The sequence below is a fragment of the Pinus tabuliformis genome, chromosome 9 (assembly GCF_031772625.1).
Source record: "Pinus tabuliformis cultivar Carrire ecotype Pingquan chromosome 9, CPIR1, whole genome shotgun sequence".
Taxonomy (NCBI): Eukaryota; Viridiplantae; Streptophyta; class Pinopsida; order Pinales; family Pinaceae; genus Pinus; species Pinus tabuliformis.
In genome coordinates, this window is record NC_142307.1 from 1,071,046,976 (window position 1) to 1,071,064,256 (window position 17,281).

Consider the following 17,281-nt stretch of genomic DNA (forward strand, 5'->3'; position numbering starts at 1 on the left):
TCCAATATGACTTGGACGGGTTAGTGATGATTCATGGATATAACTATTCTTCTTCTTCTTCTTCCTCTTTCTCTTCTTTTTAGATCTCTTATTACAAGAGGGAGGAGAAAGAGGAATCCTAGATTTCTCTTTTGAAGAAGATGAACAATTAACACCCATTTGATGCCCTTGAAATAAAGCATTCATCTGAGAAGCTTCAAGAACATTTGGAATATTCAGAGTGGACCACAACCAAACTGGTAGTCCAACATTCAATCCAAGAATATTCAAAGTGGCCATCAAGGGGGTACCAACATTTCCAAAGAAAGGAAAAGCACAAGGATCCCCTTTTGGAAGGGTCCCTTGGTTGGCCTCCATAGGAATATTGGCCATACCCAACTTATACGCAGATCGTTCCCTTACAAGATCATACAAATGAATTTCCAAGAAGAGAGATGCACAATCAAACCTTTACCCTTAAGGAGGGAACTCCATAACTTTCAAAAGAAATATCAAATGCCTTTTAGACCAGTGGAGTGGTTGGTCAGTCACTCAGAATCTAAGGTCCAAAAGTGATAAGACAAATCCACCTAAAGCCAACTAAATACAAAGAGCAAATAACACTCCACTATAAAGTCCTTAAAGATGCAACCAATCAAGCAAATTCCAAGTATTTTTGCTCCGGGTGATGAGGACCGGACACCAAAATACAAGAAAGTGAAGGATCTTTTGAAGATAGTATGGGATAATTATGACCCAAGCCTACCAGCGAAGGTAAAAAAAACAATTATGTTGACCCCCAAAAAAAATACTTTGCCGGTGCAAGTACCCAAACTTCGCAAGGGAACCCTCCAGAGGTACCTAATGAGAGTGATACAATGCCTACCTTAGGTACCACGGGTATTCTCCCCCATAGTCACCTATGTGGTCCCTAGGAATGGAAACTAAGGTCACGAGTTCGTATCAAAACTGGGGCATAACAGTCTTTGGTCGAGATCCAACAAGTAGGAGAGGGGTTATCTCTCTTCCTTGCCTTCACTCACCCTCGTGGTTAACTCCCAGAAGAGAAGAGCTTTCCCGGACAACTTAACAACACTGGATTTCACTCTTTTAATAAACTTCTATGTTTAAATTTAGAGTGGCCTTGGAGAGTTAACTCTCCATACACCTATTCCAAGGCCCTAAATGACCTAGACTAGTTGATTAACTATGACAAATAAAAAAATTCTAGTTCATTTTAGTTTTAAGGCTTGATTTTAATGGTTGTTATTAAGTCAAGGAAAAATGGAAGTGCAACTTATGATGTTATTTGACGCAAGAAAAAACCAATAGAAAACCTGACTACATGCATATGCGACTCTTTTTCTTTGATGAAAGCAATTTCTACAAAAGGTTCTATGAACAAACTAAGAAAGCAAAAATTTCTTTTCCTGTTCAAAACATACGCTCACACACTCAAAATCTACAAAAAGACTAAAAATGCACAGTTCATCTATCCTAATGCAATCTAAAAATTCTTAATGCAAGATTCCAAAGATTTCTCTTAAAGCAAGCAAGTGCGTTTCTCAAAGAGATCAAGAGGCCAAAACTTGACAAAAAGGGGGAACAAATATCAAAAAATTTTCCCCAAAATCAAGCAAATTAAACCTAATGAAAATACTTCACACTTGCTCAAAAATGATAAGAAGACCAAAAAGAAAAAAAAAAAGCAAAAAAAAGATTTTTTTATCATTTTTCTTTTTAAGTGCACAAATAGTTCTTGAGAAAACAAAACTATTAAAGACTTCAATATCAAATTCTAGCATAAAGAACCTCAAATTTCACAAGCCATATGAATCATTAACATGATAAGACTTAAAGTCAAAAGAGGCTGCAAACTCAAACAAACTGATCTAAACAGTAGCATACAAACTCCAGCAAATAAGAAAGATTTCAAGAAGACCAATAAAAGCTTTTCAAGATTGCAAGAAGGACTTTCTCAAAAACCAAGAAAAAACCAAATATGTCAACTTTAATTAAAGCAAGGCAAAGCAATGTAAAGGTTGGGTTATAAGTGAATTGAGACTAATTCCCTGTTCTAAAAGCTCAGAATAGCCAAGAACTTCACTAATAAGCCTTGAACCCAAACACAAAAATTAACACTTCACCAAAAAGCAAACCCTAGGTCGACTAGGTTTTTCCACAAAGAGATATAGGAAACTAAAAATCTACAAGGAGCAAGACTCTCCCAGACAATCAATGACTAAACAAGAGTAATAAAAATTAGGAAAAACCCTTTACTGGACTCAGAATCTAAAAAATCCATTCAAAACCAAACATACATGATTGTGCAGTGATAGACCTGTGTGTACATGTGATTGTACTCAAGGAAACCCACATACAAGTGCATCCCTTTGGACAAAAGAGTGTGTGTACGTGACTGTGTGAACTGAAAATCGCGTATAAAAAGGCCAACAAAGAAAAATAAAATTTTTAGGCCTGATCCAGAAGATTAGACTTTTTTCCCAGATTGCAAACAAATCAAAGATACTGGAAAAATCAAGAAACCAAACAAGAAGGCCCAGATCAAGAGAGAAACAACCCAAACAAGGAAATACAAAATTGTATTCCCTAGTGGAGTCGCCAATTCTGTTATGGGATAAAACACCCTAGGGTCTGGGTTGAAAACCCCAACAGATCGAAGGGCATACACCAACAAGAAGCAAGAAAACAAGTAGCCTTAATGCTTAAACTACTAAAGTGGGATGAAGAGATAACACCTATACGTCCTATGTTTGAGGATGTTCCCGTAGGGTCCAAACCCTCTACTTCTTCCAATGCTTCAAAACCTGCAACTCATTCCAGAAAAGCATATATACTAGCAGTAGTTCAAATCATGTTCAAGATATAAATGTTAGATCATATAAGCATATAGATATAAAACTTGAGATCATACATAATTAGATCATAACATGAGGTAAACCATAAAGATCATCACAACAAGAAAAAGACAAAGCTTCTTTATTGATGTCTACAAAGAATGTGGAATAATACAACCTGATTCTACCACGACTCCAAATGAAACCTTCCTCCGGATCTGTCCAGCCCAAGCCTCAACAATCCTCTTTCAATTGCATACACATAGATGCCATATAAAGGAGATGGGAATCTTTATGAGGAAACAAGGGTTTCCTATACTTGGGAGTGCAGGAGGCACAAGGATAAATCAGACTTGATCAGGGACCAATTGGAAATAATATCAATATCTGATCCAGGTGGATGTTGGTCATTACCCACCTATCCCACTTGGACCCCACAACTGTCTCTTTCAGTTTTTTAGTTTCTGTAATTGTAGCATAGTTTACTATTTTTAGCAATTTTTTGGGTCCCGAACTTCTGGAGCCGTTTTGAGGCCCAAAGTGACGTTTTTTGGGAACACTGGGAGCAACATGGGCTATAGATCAATTTTTCTTAGTCAAAAGTTTTAGTCCTCGGATAGATATTTCTAATGAGGTATTGTGCGCGTCAAACAGAGATCATATGCCAAAGTTATGACCCGAGGAAGTTGATGTACCAATTTACCCAAATGGGCCCCATAGTTTGGCGTTTCATCTCCTATGGTTAGGTTTTCGGATGTTTAAGGTTTTCCATTATTTCTCAACAATAAATAGGCCTTCGAGCCTCATTTTAAGACAGTTTAGAGGCATGTAGTCACCACATCTCTTCTCAGAGATAAGCTACCATCGCCCTAGCTAGTTTATTTCCATTTCTGTTTGTAAACATATTTCAGTATTTTACATTAATGCAATGAAGTATTATTTCCGTTGCACCTCTGTATTTATGGTTATGTCTATAATTTGTGGCACTCATGTTTAAATCTAGATTAGTGGTATCAGAGCGGTCTGCTCTTTCTCTGTCTTTCTTTGCATGTCCCCAACGAGGTCGGGATATAAGGAGTTAGGGCTTGAACTAGTCGAACCTTTGCAAGACCAGCCTCACAAATCCAGACGACCTCCTATGGCGGATGAAAAGAAAGACAAGGGGGCAGGAGATCCTATCAATATCTTACTTGAAGAAGCCCTCAAGCGACAAAGGAACACAATGATGGACAACTTTGCCCATATCCTTTAGCGGCTAACTAGAGGCGACACATCGGCTTCCACTAGCTACTCTAGAAACGCCACACCCTTTCGAGTACAAGTTAACTTTGAAATCCCCATCTTCGAGGGTAAAATAGATGCAGATGCCATAGGTAAATGGTTAAATATGCTAGAAGGGTATTTTTCTGTTCATGATTTTTCCAGTCGGGAAAAGATTATTTTCGCTCTTCTCAAAGCACTCCCCCCGTCAAGGACTGGTGGGAAACCTACTGCGAGCCGAAGGATAAAAGTACGGGCTCACTATTTTCAGCCACACCCACTTGGAATTCATTCCGAGATGCCATCAAGGAGCAGTACTACCTTGTTAAAAGCTATGAGGACAAATACATAAAGTGGACCACGCTGCGGCAAGGAAGGGACCAAGATACGCTGGAGTTCACAAACATTTTTCATACCCTTCGCACACAGTTGGGTATCAAGGATTCTGAGCTGCATTTGGTACTCAAATACCGCGGCTTCCTACACGGATACATCCAGGACGAGATGGAGTTCCTGAACATCTCCTCGCTCGATACGACGTACTAATACACTATCAAAATCGAGTAGAAGTTTAAACAAAAGAAGCGAGTCTTTGGATCTGCAAATCCGAAGACCAAAGGACAAAGCCAAAGCGGGGTGACCCAAGACAACCCATCGAAGCCGCAAGAAAAGAACAACACCACAAAGTCGAAGAAGGACACAGGAAAGTGGTGTGAGTTCCATAAGAGCCCCACTTACAACACAAGTGAGTGTCGGATCAAGCAGTTGTTGGTGGCCGAGTTTAAGGCTTCCGAATCAGATGCATGTTCCAACCCTGAGTTACAACCCGACAAGGGGAATCACAAAGTGAAGCAGATAATTGACGCGAAGCCTAGTGCCATTGTTGTCACCGCCAAGATCCAGAAGAATGAGCCTGAAGATCCAGAAGAGGGGGAGCATCTTTTCCACTCACAGATGTGGGTGAAGGGTTCGCCGTTGCAATTCATTGTCGATCTTGGCAGCCAAAAGAACCTCATTTCAGCAGAGGTCATGAAACGCTTGGACCTACCAACTACACCACACCCTCAGTTGTACAGTATCGAGTGGCTTGACCAAGGATGAGATCTCTGAGTTTGCTAGCAGTGCCACCTTCCCTACAACATCAAACCCTTCATAGACGAGGTATTATGTGATGTTGCACCTCTGGATGCTTGTGATGTATTATTAGGTCAGCCATACTTGTGGAGACGACATGCTATGTATGAGTAAAGGCCTCTCTCTGTTATTATTTCTTTGTGTAATTCATTATACAGGATATCGGAGGTAGTTGCACCTATCGCCACCTCTTTTATCTCTACTAAGAAATGCAGCAAGATCATCTCCCAGACTAGGAAATTCATTTTATGTCTAGTTCGCTCCCAAAGTCATGGGAAGATCATCGTCACATCCATGATCCCCACGAAGGGTTCCTCCATGTAGAAGCAATAGCAGAGGGATACGATCATGAAAGAATACATGAACATCTTCTACTCACCCATAAGGGTACCGTTGCACTGTCAGGTCAAGCATTAGTCCGATCTAACTCCTAGAGCACCTCTACCCAATGGGTCGATATATCACCGCTCCATTCTAGAAAATTCCAAGTACAAGTAGCGACATGATCAACATCAGGTACCACACAAGTTTCAGGTGGGCAACAAATTTTGGTTGCATCTGCAGAAAGAACGCCTTACAAGAGCCCATCAGAAGCTCTGACCACTCCGATATGGTCCTTACACCATTACCAAGGTTGTGGGAAACAATGCTTTGGAGCATAGCATTTCTCCATTCCTTCGCTTGCACCGAGTGTTAAATGTGGACCGCCCTCGACCATGCTTCCCACCATTACTGGACACATCAGAGATTGCAGAATAGCTCACCAGGGACCTAGCTCAGCAGAAGTTTCCTCATCTCGGGGAGGAGCTCAACACAATGGGGACCATTGCTTCCTGGGGGGGAGGAATGATCTAGGTGGATGTTGGTCACCATCCACATATCCCACTTGGACCCCCACAACTGTCTCTTTCAGTTTTTCAGTCTCGTAATTGTAGCACAGTTTACTATTTTTAGCAGTTTTTCGGGTCCCGAACTTCTAGAGGCATTTTGAGGCCCTAAACGATGTTTTTTGGGAAAATCGGGAGCAACATGGGTTATAAATTGATGTTTCCCACTCAAAAGTTGTAGTCCTCGGATAGATATTTCTAACGAGGTATTTTGCGTGTCAAACGAAAATCGTATGCCAAAGTTACGACCTCAGGAAGTTGATGTACCAATTTACCCAAACGGGGCCCATAGTTTGGCGTTTCATCTCTTAGGGTTAGGTTTTTGGATGTTTAGGGTTTTCCATTGTTTCTCAACAATAAATAGGACTTCGAGCCTCATTGTAAGACAGTTCAAAGGCATGTAGCCACCACATCTCTTCTTAGAGATAAGCTACCATCGCCCTAGCTGGTTTATTTCCATTTTTGTTTGTAAACATATTTCAATATTTTACATTAATGAAATGAAGTATTATTTCTACTGCATCTCTGTATTTTTGGTTATGTCTGTAATTTGTTGCTTAGTTTAAATCTGGATCAATATCCTATCTTTCTCTCCCTTTAGGCCTTCCCATGAGGTGTATTTATATCACCCAAAAACAGTTGTTTCAGTTGGGATACAGTTAGGCCACAGGCTCCTGTAGGTGGCCTTTCGGTGTAACCTGTAAACCTCGCCCATAAAATAGGGATTTTATATTTTTTTAATATTTCAAATTATATACGTGAGTTGGGTATAGCTAGACCCGCATGTGCACGTGCTTTTTGAAGGGAAGAGTTGCGTATGGAATTCAAAATAATGTTTTTAGTAAATGGACCAAGTCTGAAGGCAAAGGGCTACCCAAGGCCATGACTCAGAGCATCAAGTATACAAGGGTGATAAATAATGCTATAACATGAAGAGGAAGATGTTGATGATGACAGGGGGATGGATGAGAGTGCCAACCATGCAAACCACTAGTAGTATCTGCAAACCAAAGAAACAATCCTCTTTTGCACTTGAAAAGAATGTCAAACCAGTGATCAAATTGCAGTTAAATGAACTAAACAAGAAATAATGAGTTGAATATTATGAAACCAAATAATAAGAAAGGATGGGTTAAATTTTATTACATCAAAATACAATCTAACTTGCAACATGCATTTGACCTACATCCATGAAAGCTTAAAGAAGAATGTGATTTAACTCCTAAATATGTAAAAACAAAGTATGCAAGAAAGTATTGATCTAAGGTCTAACAATCTACAAAGGAAGATAATCACATATTTTTGGCTTTCTACTATATACTCTTCAACCACACTTTCCATAAGAGAGGTGACAACAATTTTTGTGAATAAACTTCTACTAAGAAAGAAAGAAATGCTGCTACTAAAAGTAATGCATATATAAGATGCACATAGAGAGACTGGAGCCTCTGGGTTGGGTCTGTTGAAGAATCTAGGGAATTTAGGTTAGGGTGAGATTCTTCAGACGATGATAACTACTTGTGAGGTACTTTTTACTTTTTCTTATTAGCACAATCTTCTCTTGTTATTAGTGTATGTTCTTTTACTTCATCAAATAGTTACCAAAACAATAGAGACAAGAACACATAATGTTGGTTCTCTGCCAAGGTCAAAACCTCTCACTCTTTGAGAGGTAAACCTGCACAAATTCTTCTTATAGAGATTCCAATTGATGAATACCAAGACCAAGACCTTTGATCTATAACCCACTCCAAGACCAAGACACCAATCCTCTTCTTCGTCATTGCTGAGATCATCATCATTGCTACCGAAGTCATCACTACCGCAACACCGAGGCCATCAATATTGCACCACTGAGATCATTACTGCTGCACCATTGTTGCACCTTCACCGAGATATTCATCATAACAATGAGATGTCTATACTGATATATATATATATATATGTGTGTGTGTGTGTGTGTGTGTGTGTGTTAAGTTATGGTATGTTCTATGCTTATAACAGTTTACTTCTTTTTCTTATTATATTCCACCGATTAGCAATCACATGTACATAAAGTAAAGTGCAGATAGAACATTAAACGATCGACAGAAAACAAGCCAAGACAAGAGACACAAGATGTGGCGACTAGCCAGGGAAAAACCCCACAATGTGCGGGGAAACCCTTTGATCAAATATTCTTTTATCTTCAATAGTTCAGCAGAGAGAAATAGTACAATAACTCTGATTCATATCAGCAGTAGCAAACCCTAGATCAGTTGCATCAACATTAGCGGCTTCATTATCAAACTAGGGCAGACCATATCTCACAAACCGACAGTCGGATTGACTTCATTCCACCACCAAAATTTTCGGCTTCCAGAGGAGGTTCAGATGAACCTACAGCGCAGTTCAGATGAGGAGATATTCTAGGCCACGCAAGTTAATATTTACTTTTGCAGTTGCAGCTTCAGTTTCAGTAGTTTCCGGCTTCAAACTAGGGCAGTCGATATCTTGCAAACCGTTCGTCGGATTGACTTCATTCCACCACCAAACGTTGCGGCTTTCAAAGGAGGTTCAGATGAACCTATAGCGTAGTTCAGATGAGGAGATCTTCTAGGCCACGCAAGTCAATCTTTACTTCTACAGTTGCAGCTTCAGTTTCAGCAGTTTCCGGCTTCAAACTAGGGCAGTCGATATCTTGCAAACCGTTCGTCGGATTGACTTCATTCCACCACCAAAAGTTGCGGCTTTCAAAGGAGGTTCAGATGAACCTATAACACAGTTCAGATGAGGAGATCTTCTAGGCCACGCAAGTCAATCTTTACTTCTGTAGTTGCAGCTTCAGTTTCAGCAGTTTCCAGCTTCACATGTGTGAGAGAGAGAGACCCATTTCAGCGCAGTAGAGAAGAGACTCATATCTGCGCAGTAGAGAGAGAGAGAGATGTGATGAGATGAGTGAGTCTAAATGAGGAAAAGTCCTCTTATATTTATACACAACGTTGGTGGGTGAATAGATGCGACTGTTGGGCTTCTGAGCCTACATGAGTTGTAGGTCGGCTTGATAATAATTCCATAATCAAAATAAATTCATATCTCCATGAATACTTATCGGAATTGGATGATCTTTATATCAATCTTACACCTCTTGACGAGAGGAATCTAATAAAAATATTATTAGCGATGAATAAGATGACCCACATGAAGTTTTGCCCTGGTTGCCAATTTTAACACTCCCTCTCAACCATGGAGAACTTCATCTGCAATCTGTCTATCGGTCGTTACTATTCATCCATCAAATGCACTGCCTTGTACAGCCTGACCCTTGCCCTGCTCAGCTCTATTTTTCCTGTTCTGCTTTGTCTTGTTCTGGCCTGCACTGATCTGTACTGTTTTGTTATGTTCTGCTCTGCTCTTGCATTGTTCTGTTCTACTCTGCTTTTGTCTGAATTATGAAGAAGAAGAAATGATCGAGGATGTATCATACTGACTCAAAGTCAGTCTCAGAGTATGTACCACTGGTCCCAGACCAGTCTCAACCAACCCAAAGTCAGCGTCATAGTGAGTACAACTCCAATGGTCCCAGACCAATATCATCCTCCACTGACTCAAAGTCAGTCTCAGAGTATGTACCACTGGTCCCAGACCAGTCTCAACCGACCCGAAGTCAGCGTCATAGTATGGTACAACTCCTACCACTGGTCCCAGACCAGTATCATTGATCCCAGATCAATGGAGGTCATCCTAGCGTAGGGAGTATGGTAGTTACAATGATGCGTCCATCGGTACTACTATGGTCCCTAACTTCATTTCCCTGCTCATTGATCAGATGAGAGGTACTTCCCATGAGTCCCAGACTGCATGGGTAGGATGCCTCGACAGGAGAACTAATCAATCCTGTCCTCACAGGAGAACACATCAATCCTGCTACAATTGCCATGGAGAACACATCAATCCAGGCCTCACAGGAGAACACATCAATCCTGCTACAATCGCCGTGGAGAACACATCAATCCAGGCTGCCATTGAGAACACATCAATCCAGGCCTCATAAGAGAACACATCAATCCTGCTACAATCACCATGGAGAACACATCAATCCAGGCCTCACAGGAGAACTAATCATCCTGCTACACAGGAGAGCGAATCATCCTGTTCCACAAGAAAGCGAATCATCTTGTGCCACAAGAGAGTGAATCATCTTGTTCCAGTGTGCACCACCAGGGGAGGGTGAGTCACCCTGTGGTCGTATGTTGCTCCAGTAATAACCGCAAGCCCTCAGAGCTCCCAGAGCTCAATGTATGCAACATGCAGGACCCTTGTACAAGGGTTTCTTACCGACTCCAAGTCGTTTGGGAAAATCACAGATTAGATCTTTCCTCGGGGCTTTGACAAGGTGTATCAACTTGTACATCATCTTAATGTGATGGAGCCTCCTTGCTCATCAACTTACCATATCCAAGATGATGTCTATCTGCTCGAGCAATCGACAAATACGGGATTCCTCAATAATCGAATCCCACCTCTGGTTGTTATAGAGAATCACAGTGGTATCCAATGTAAATCCAAACAGCTCACTGAAGAGCTTTCACAACCAGACTACCTCACACGAGGTTATGCTAGCAACAATATATCCTGCTTCGGCGGTGCTCAAAGCCACCGACTTCTGCTTCCTGCTCATCCAGGATATCGAAGCAGATCCCAAGGTGAAACAGCACCCAAAAGTGCTCTTACGGTCCACCACACTGCCTGCCCAATCAACATCAGTATATCCAAGTAGTCTCACATCTCCGGCAGTGTATCTTAATCCATGAGAGATTATGTCCTGAAGATATCTCAGAAGATTCCTGGCATCAATCCAGTGAGGCTCAACCAAATATGAGCTCAGAATGCTAACTGCAAAAAATATGTTCGGACGGAGGTTCACCAAGAACATCAATGCGAATGAGTTTATGAAACTCAGAGGCATTTCCCAAATCTGGTCCGACATCACTACCATATAACTTCTAAAAGTTAAGATCCTCGAGGTAGTCACAGGCTTGCAGTCCATCATACCGAATCTTTCCAATATCTTTACCACATATTTTCCTTGAGATAGGAAAATTTCCCTTGGCTTCTGCCACACTTCAAGTCCTTGGTCCTTCATTTCAAATTCAGAAGCCATCTCCCTCTTACATTTGTGAATGAGAGGGTTTGCACCTATTAGAAAGAGGTCATCCACATACAACACCAGTATGAGAGGCTTGTCATCTTCAACCTTAAAGTAAAGTTTAGGATCGGCTTCACTCCTAGTGAATCCCAGCTTCATCAAGTAGCTATCGATCCTCTCATACCATGCTTGGGGTGCTTGCTTCAGCCCATAGAGAGCCTTCTTCAACCTGCATACATGAGATTTTCAATCATAAATCTAAAATCCTTCAGGTTGCTCCACATAGACCTCTTCTTTGATAGAACCATGCAAGAACGCGGTCTTGACATCCATCTGATGTAGGTTCCATCCTTGTGAAGCCACAAGGGCTATGATCAAGCGGATGGTCGTATATCTGGCAACAGGTGCAAATATCACATCATAGTCTATACCTTCATTCTGGGAGAAACCTCGAGCAACAAAACGAGCCTTATACTTTTCCGTGCTTCCATCTGCTGCATGCTTTATCTTGTAAAGCCATTTTGAAGTAACAATTGTCTTGTCCAGGGTCTGGGAACTACTTGCCAGACATCATTCTCCATAATAGACTCATATTCTATGGTCATAGCATCCTTCCATACTTGATGCTTGACGACATCTGAGAATGACGAAGGCTCATTTTGTATGATCGTGCTCATGATGGTCAGGTATCCTTGATACCTATTAAGTTTCTTACTTTGACGGAAGGTTCCTTAGGGTGCAGCATGTCCTTTAGCATCATCAAGTATCCCCCTAAGCCATCAAGGCCTCTTCCTAGAAGAGGAAGGCTCATGTGGATGAGAATCTATCAGATCCATGGGTTCTTCTACATCAGGCATTGATTCATCATCCTTTTCTTTCGGTTCCCTGGTGTTGGCTTCTTGAGAGCTCCTCAAAGTCGAAAGATTGTTCACCTTGCGGTGAACTTTTCTTAAGGAGTCTAGGAATCCAATGCTTTATGAGGGCATCAAATTTTGTACATATACGACAGTGTTTGTAGTTTTAGCCCATAGAAACTTTGGAAGTATTTAATCATGTAGCATGGCCCAGACAACTTCCACAATCGTGCCGTTCTTCCTTCTCACCACACCATTCTGCTCAGGAGTGTGTGGTGTAGTAGTCTCCCTCTTAATGCCAACCTCAGGTATGCCTGAGTGAACCAACAGTAATATATCGGAGGTCTTGCTTTGGCTTGAGAGGAATGGTCCCCTTTTGAGATTTCCTTCGGCACATCCCGGATATACACCTTCTTTGTCTACTTGGAATTTGGGCATCCCTGTTGCCATCTGTCTTACATCAGGTAGAGCTTGTAATGAAGGTGGGCAAACCTCTGATGCCAAAGTTCGGACTGAAGAGTTGTGTCACAAGACATGACACCTAGCGGACTTCCATCGACCTGATATAATGAATCAACACTAAACCCAAGAGTAAAGGCATCTTTAACATTATTTTTCCATATACATACCTTGCCATCGCTGAAGGTTACCTTGTAGCCTTTGTCTTTCGTTCCCGAGATGGACACTAGGTTCTTTTTGAGCTCAGGTACATTTAATACATTCGGGAATTTCTGGCCTTCTTGAATGCTTGTCCTCTTCCTTGATTCCCAGATCTCCTCTTACCTTTGCTGTTGAATTTGTCATTCCTTTGATTGCCATCAGAGGGATTTTGATCATCGTCCCGGTGTGAGTCCTTTCTTCTCTTTGCATGAGAAGAAAAGGTAGCAGGAGGACCTTTAGGCATGGGAATTTCTTGCACTTCTTCCCTTGTTTCTTCTTGAATGCATCTAGCCATTAATTCCTCGAAACCAGGAATTACATTATAGTTCAAAAGAGTAGTCTTGAACACGTACCATTCGGATGGTAATCCTCCAAGAGTTGTGAGTGCCATTTCTCGGTCAGTAATAGTTTCCCCAATAGATAGGAGATCGTTCTTGATCTCGGTGATTCTTAAGAAGTATGCTTGCATACTTTCATCTTTACCCTTCTTGATTTCACTCAGCTTATTTCTAAGAAACAAAACTTGATTTGCATCATTAACTTTAAATAAACTCACCAGTCTGTCATAGATTTCCTTGGAGGTGTCTAGATCAGAGATGTAGGCCACCAAGCGCTTGTCGATAGAGTCCCGGATGATCTTCTTTGTTTTGACTTCTTCATTTTTCCATTTGTTCTAGGCAGCAACAGATGCATTTGATTAAGGCTCAACAATATTGCCTCTTACATGGTCCAGCACTCCTTGATCTTCAAGGGTTAGATCGATAGACATCTTCCATCCGTGATAGTCAGCTTTCTCACGGAGCTTGTCTTCGGCAGGAAAGAGTGTTGAGGACCCCATAGTTCTTTTAGGATAACCTTGCCAATCTTCTCTTCAATGATTGCTCTTGCTCTTGCTCGGGCTTTGTCTTCACCTCAACTCTGATACCATGTTAAGTTATGGTATGTTCTATGCTTATAACAGTTTACTTCTTTTTCTTATTATATTCCACCGATTAGCAATCACATGTACATAAAGTAAAGTGCAGATAGAACATTAAACGATCGACAGAAAACAAGCCAAGACAAGAGACACAAGATGTGGCGGCTAGCCAGGGAAAAACCCCACAATGTGTGGGGAAACCCTTTGATCAAATATTCTTTTATCTTCAATAATTCAGCAGAGAGAAATAGTACAATAAATCTGATTCATATCAGCAGTAGCAAACCCTAGATCAGTAGCATCAGCATTAGCGGCTTCATTATCAAACTAGGGCAGACCATATCTCACAAACCGACAGTCGGATTGACTTCATTCCACCACCAAAAGTTTCGGCTTCCAGAGGAGGTTCAGATGAAACTACAACACAGTTCAGATGAGGATATCTTCTAGGCCATGCAAGTCAATCTTTACTTCTGCAGTTGCAGCTTCAGTTTCAGCAGTTTCCGGCTTCAAACTAGGGCAGTCGATATCTTGCAAACCATTCGTCGGATTGACTTCATTCCACCACCAAAAGTTGCGGCTTTCAAAGGAGGTTTATATGAACCTACAACATAGTTCAGATGAGGAGATATTCTAGGCCACGCAAGTCAATCTTTACTTCTGCAGTTGCAGCTTCAGTTTCAGCAGTTTCTGGCTTCAAACTAGGGCAGTCGATATCTTGCAAACCATTTGTCGGATTGACTTCATTCCACCACCAAAAGTTGCGGCTTTCAAAGGAGGTTCAGATGAACCTACAACACAGTTTAGATGAGGATATATTCTAGGCCACGCAAGTCAATCTTTACTTCTGCAGTTGCAGCTTCAGTTTCAGCAGTTTCCGGCTTCACATGTGTGAGAGAGAGAGACCCATTTCAGCGCAGTAGAGAAGAGACTCATATCTGCACAGTAGAGAGAGAGAGATGTGATGAGATGAGTGAGTCTAAATGAGGAAAAGTCCTCTTATATTTATACACAACGTTGGTGGGTGAATAGATGCGACTGTTGGGCTTCTGAGCCTACATGAGTTGTAGGTCGGCTTGATAATAATTCCATAATCAAAATAAATTCATATCTCCATGAATACTTATCGGAATTGGATGATCTTTATATCAATCTTACACCTCTTGACGAGAGGAATCTAATAAAAATATTATTAGCCATGAATAAGATGACCCACATGAAGTTTTGCCCTGGTTGCCAATTTTAACAATATGAGAGCTACATCGAGATCTTCATCAAGATCATGATCTTGTAACCATATCTCCATCAAGATCATGAATATATATATACCGAGACCATGATTACATCCATGCCAAGATCATGACTATGCCGAGATAGAGTGTGTCACTGTGGGATCACCGAGATCCTCCACATCACAAATATGCCGAGACTGTGACTAGAATGTATGTCGAGACAATGATCACTAAGATTGTGACTGTCTAGAATGTAAGCCGAGAGAGTGATCACCGAGACTGTGACTGCGTCTAGAATGTATGTCAAGACAGTTATCACCGAGACTGTGAGGAGGCCGAGACACTCAGCTATGTGGTACCCATTTGAAAACAGAGAGATCCAAATTCTTTGAATTGTGGACAGACCTCTGAAACTTCATCACTGTGACCTCCAAAATCCTTTCTGTGACTATCCTCTGAAACTTCAGAAGGATCCGAGTTCTTCATTGTAATTTTGCAAAGACCCTAGCTAGGTATTTATAGTAGTTATCCCACATATTAAGTTGACATGACAATGTCAAGAGATGTGTCTATTGATGAAAACCAACATGATCATCTTGCAGGTCGACTTCAAGAAGAGATTCTTGCTTGTCTTTTGGAGGGCTATTTAGACATATTTATATACATTGACTCATGCTCAAGAAGGGCTTCTTCATACAGGACATTGAATCTTTGACTTAATAATAAATCCTAAGGCTCTCAATGGGAGCCACTAACAAATAAACCTCTTGCTCATCAAACCCATATAGAAAGGGATACAAAAATAATTTTATTCCTTTTATTTCATCATTTACAAAGATCATGTCATTATGAAGACCGAACCTAGTTACATTTCACAACGCTCCCTCTTAACTAGGGAGGTATTCATAATGGTACTTGGTCATTCTCAATATGAATAATTTGTCATAAGAATAATCATATTGGTAATCCATCTGTATAGCATCATAGTAACCAACATTGTTTCTGTAATAAGGCCTTGACTGACAACTCTATCTCTCATCAGATCAAAGCAAAATGTTGGCGATACCAATGACTATAGACACCTTCATCATTGTCTCTCAAGGTAGATAGCCACTCGAGTGTTCACTGAGTATGACCTTCTAGGACTATTCTTATATTGGGTTCCCAGCCCTCAAAGAATATCAATCCTCTTGCCTACTCTTGTCTTGGATGCCCTACACATCCTCAAAGAGCATCAGATGCCAGATAATTACCCAATCCTCCATTATTTATTCCCAAGTGAAGACAAGAATGTTGTGTCTATCTCTCCCTCTCAACTAGGGAAGATATTCCCATTCCTATAAAGGAATGTACCCAAGCTCCCTATAACTAAGGACTTTCCCAAGCTCCCTCTTAATTAGGGACTTGTCAGAGCTCCCTTTCAACTAGGGACTCTTCTTTTCATTAACAACTTCCTTTTCGTGGGTCCTTTAGTTGCTTGATCACTTTATTTCCTTGATGTCATGAAATTCAGTGGAGCTTCTTCCTTGTAGGGTATCAACCATTGATCACTTTCATTCTTAGTCCATCATGTCATTCCTTTCTTCATGGAAAGTGACCTTCTTGATACATATCTGAAACCTTCGTTATATGGCTACTTCTTCCTCATCATGTTTCTTTCAGGAATTTTCATCCACCACATGAAAGCTAGTTGTACTTGCACTTACAACTCTTGTTCTAGTAGCCCTACATGAACTCATCTAGATATTATTCAAGAAATCAAAAAATAAAATTAAATCAAATAGTACCTTACGAGATGGCTCTTCATCATGAAATCTTCCTGTAGGTATCAATATCTTGCATACATGTTGACACATCTCCCAAAGATATTCATTGTCAAGCATCTCCATCTTTTTCATATTCTCATCAGAGTCTTCATATCTTCCCGGGAGATTTCCTAGTCAATTCTTCTTGGTCTTTTGGATTTTGATCGCCTTTATCATAGTTGCATATCTCACGATCTATTCCTCTTACACATTCCATTCCCAGGAGCTTCCAATCAGAGTTATTTGATTGCAGTCAACCACCTCATACTTCATATGAGGACATATTTTGTTGATTTAATCAAGTGTGACTTATGCCTCCAACATCCTTTCAAAGGAGGAGATCCTTTTCCCTTGATCATGATTCTCAAGATAGAATTAGTGGTCCATATTACCTGAAACCATACGACATGACTTTATAATATTAGATACAAGCATACATACCTCATTTTACCTTCAGGTCATCTAGGCTTCTTCCAACAACTTCCTTGATTGAAATAATCTTCCACTTATTGATCTACTTCATTTCTTATGTCATCATACCATCATCCATGAATTCAACAAGTTG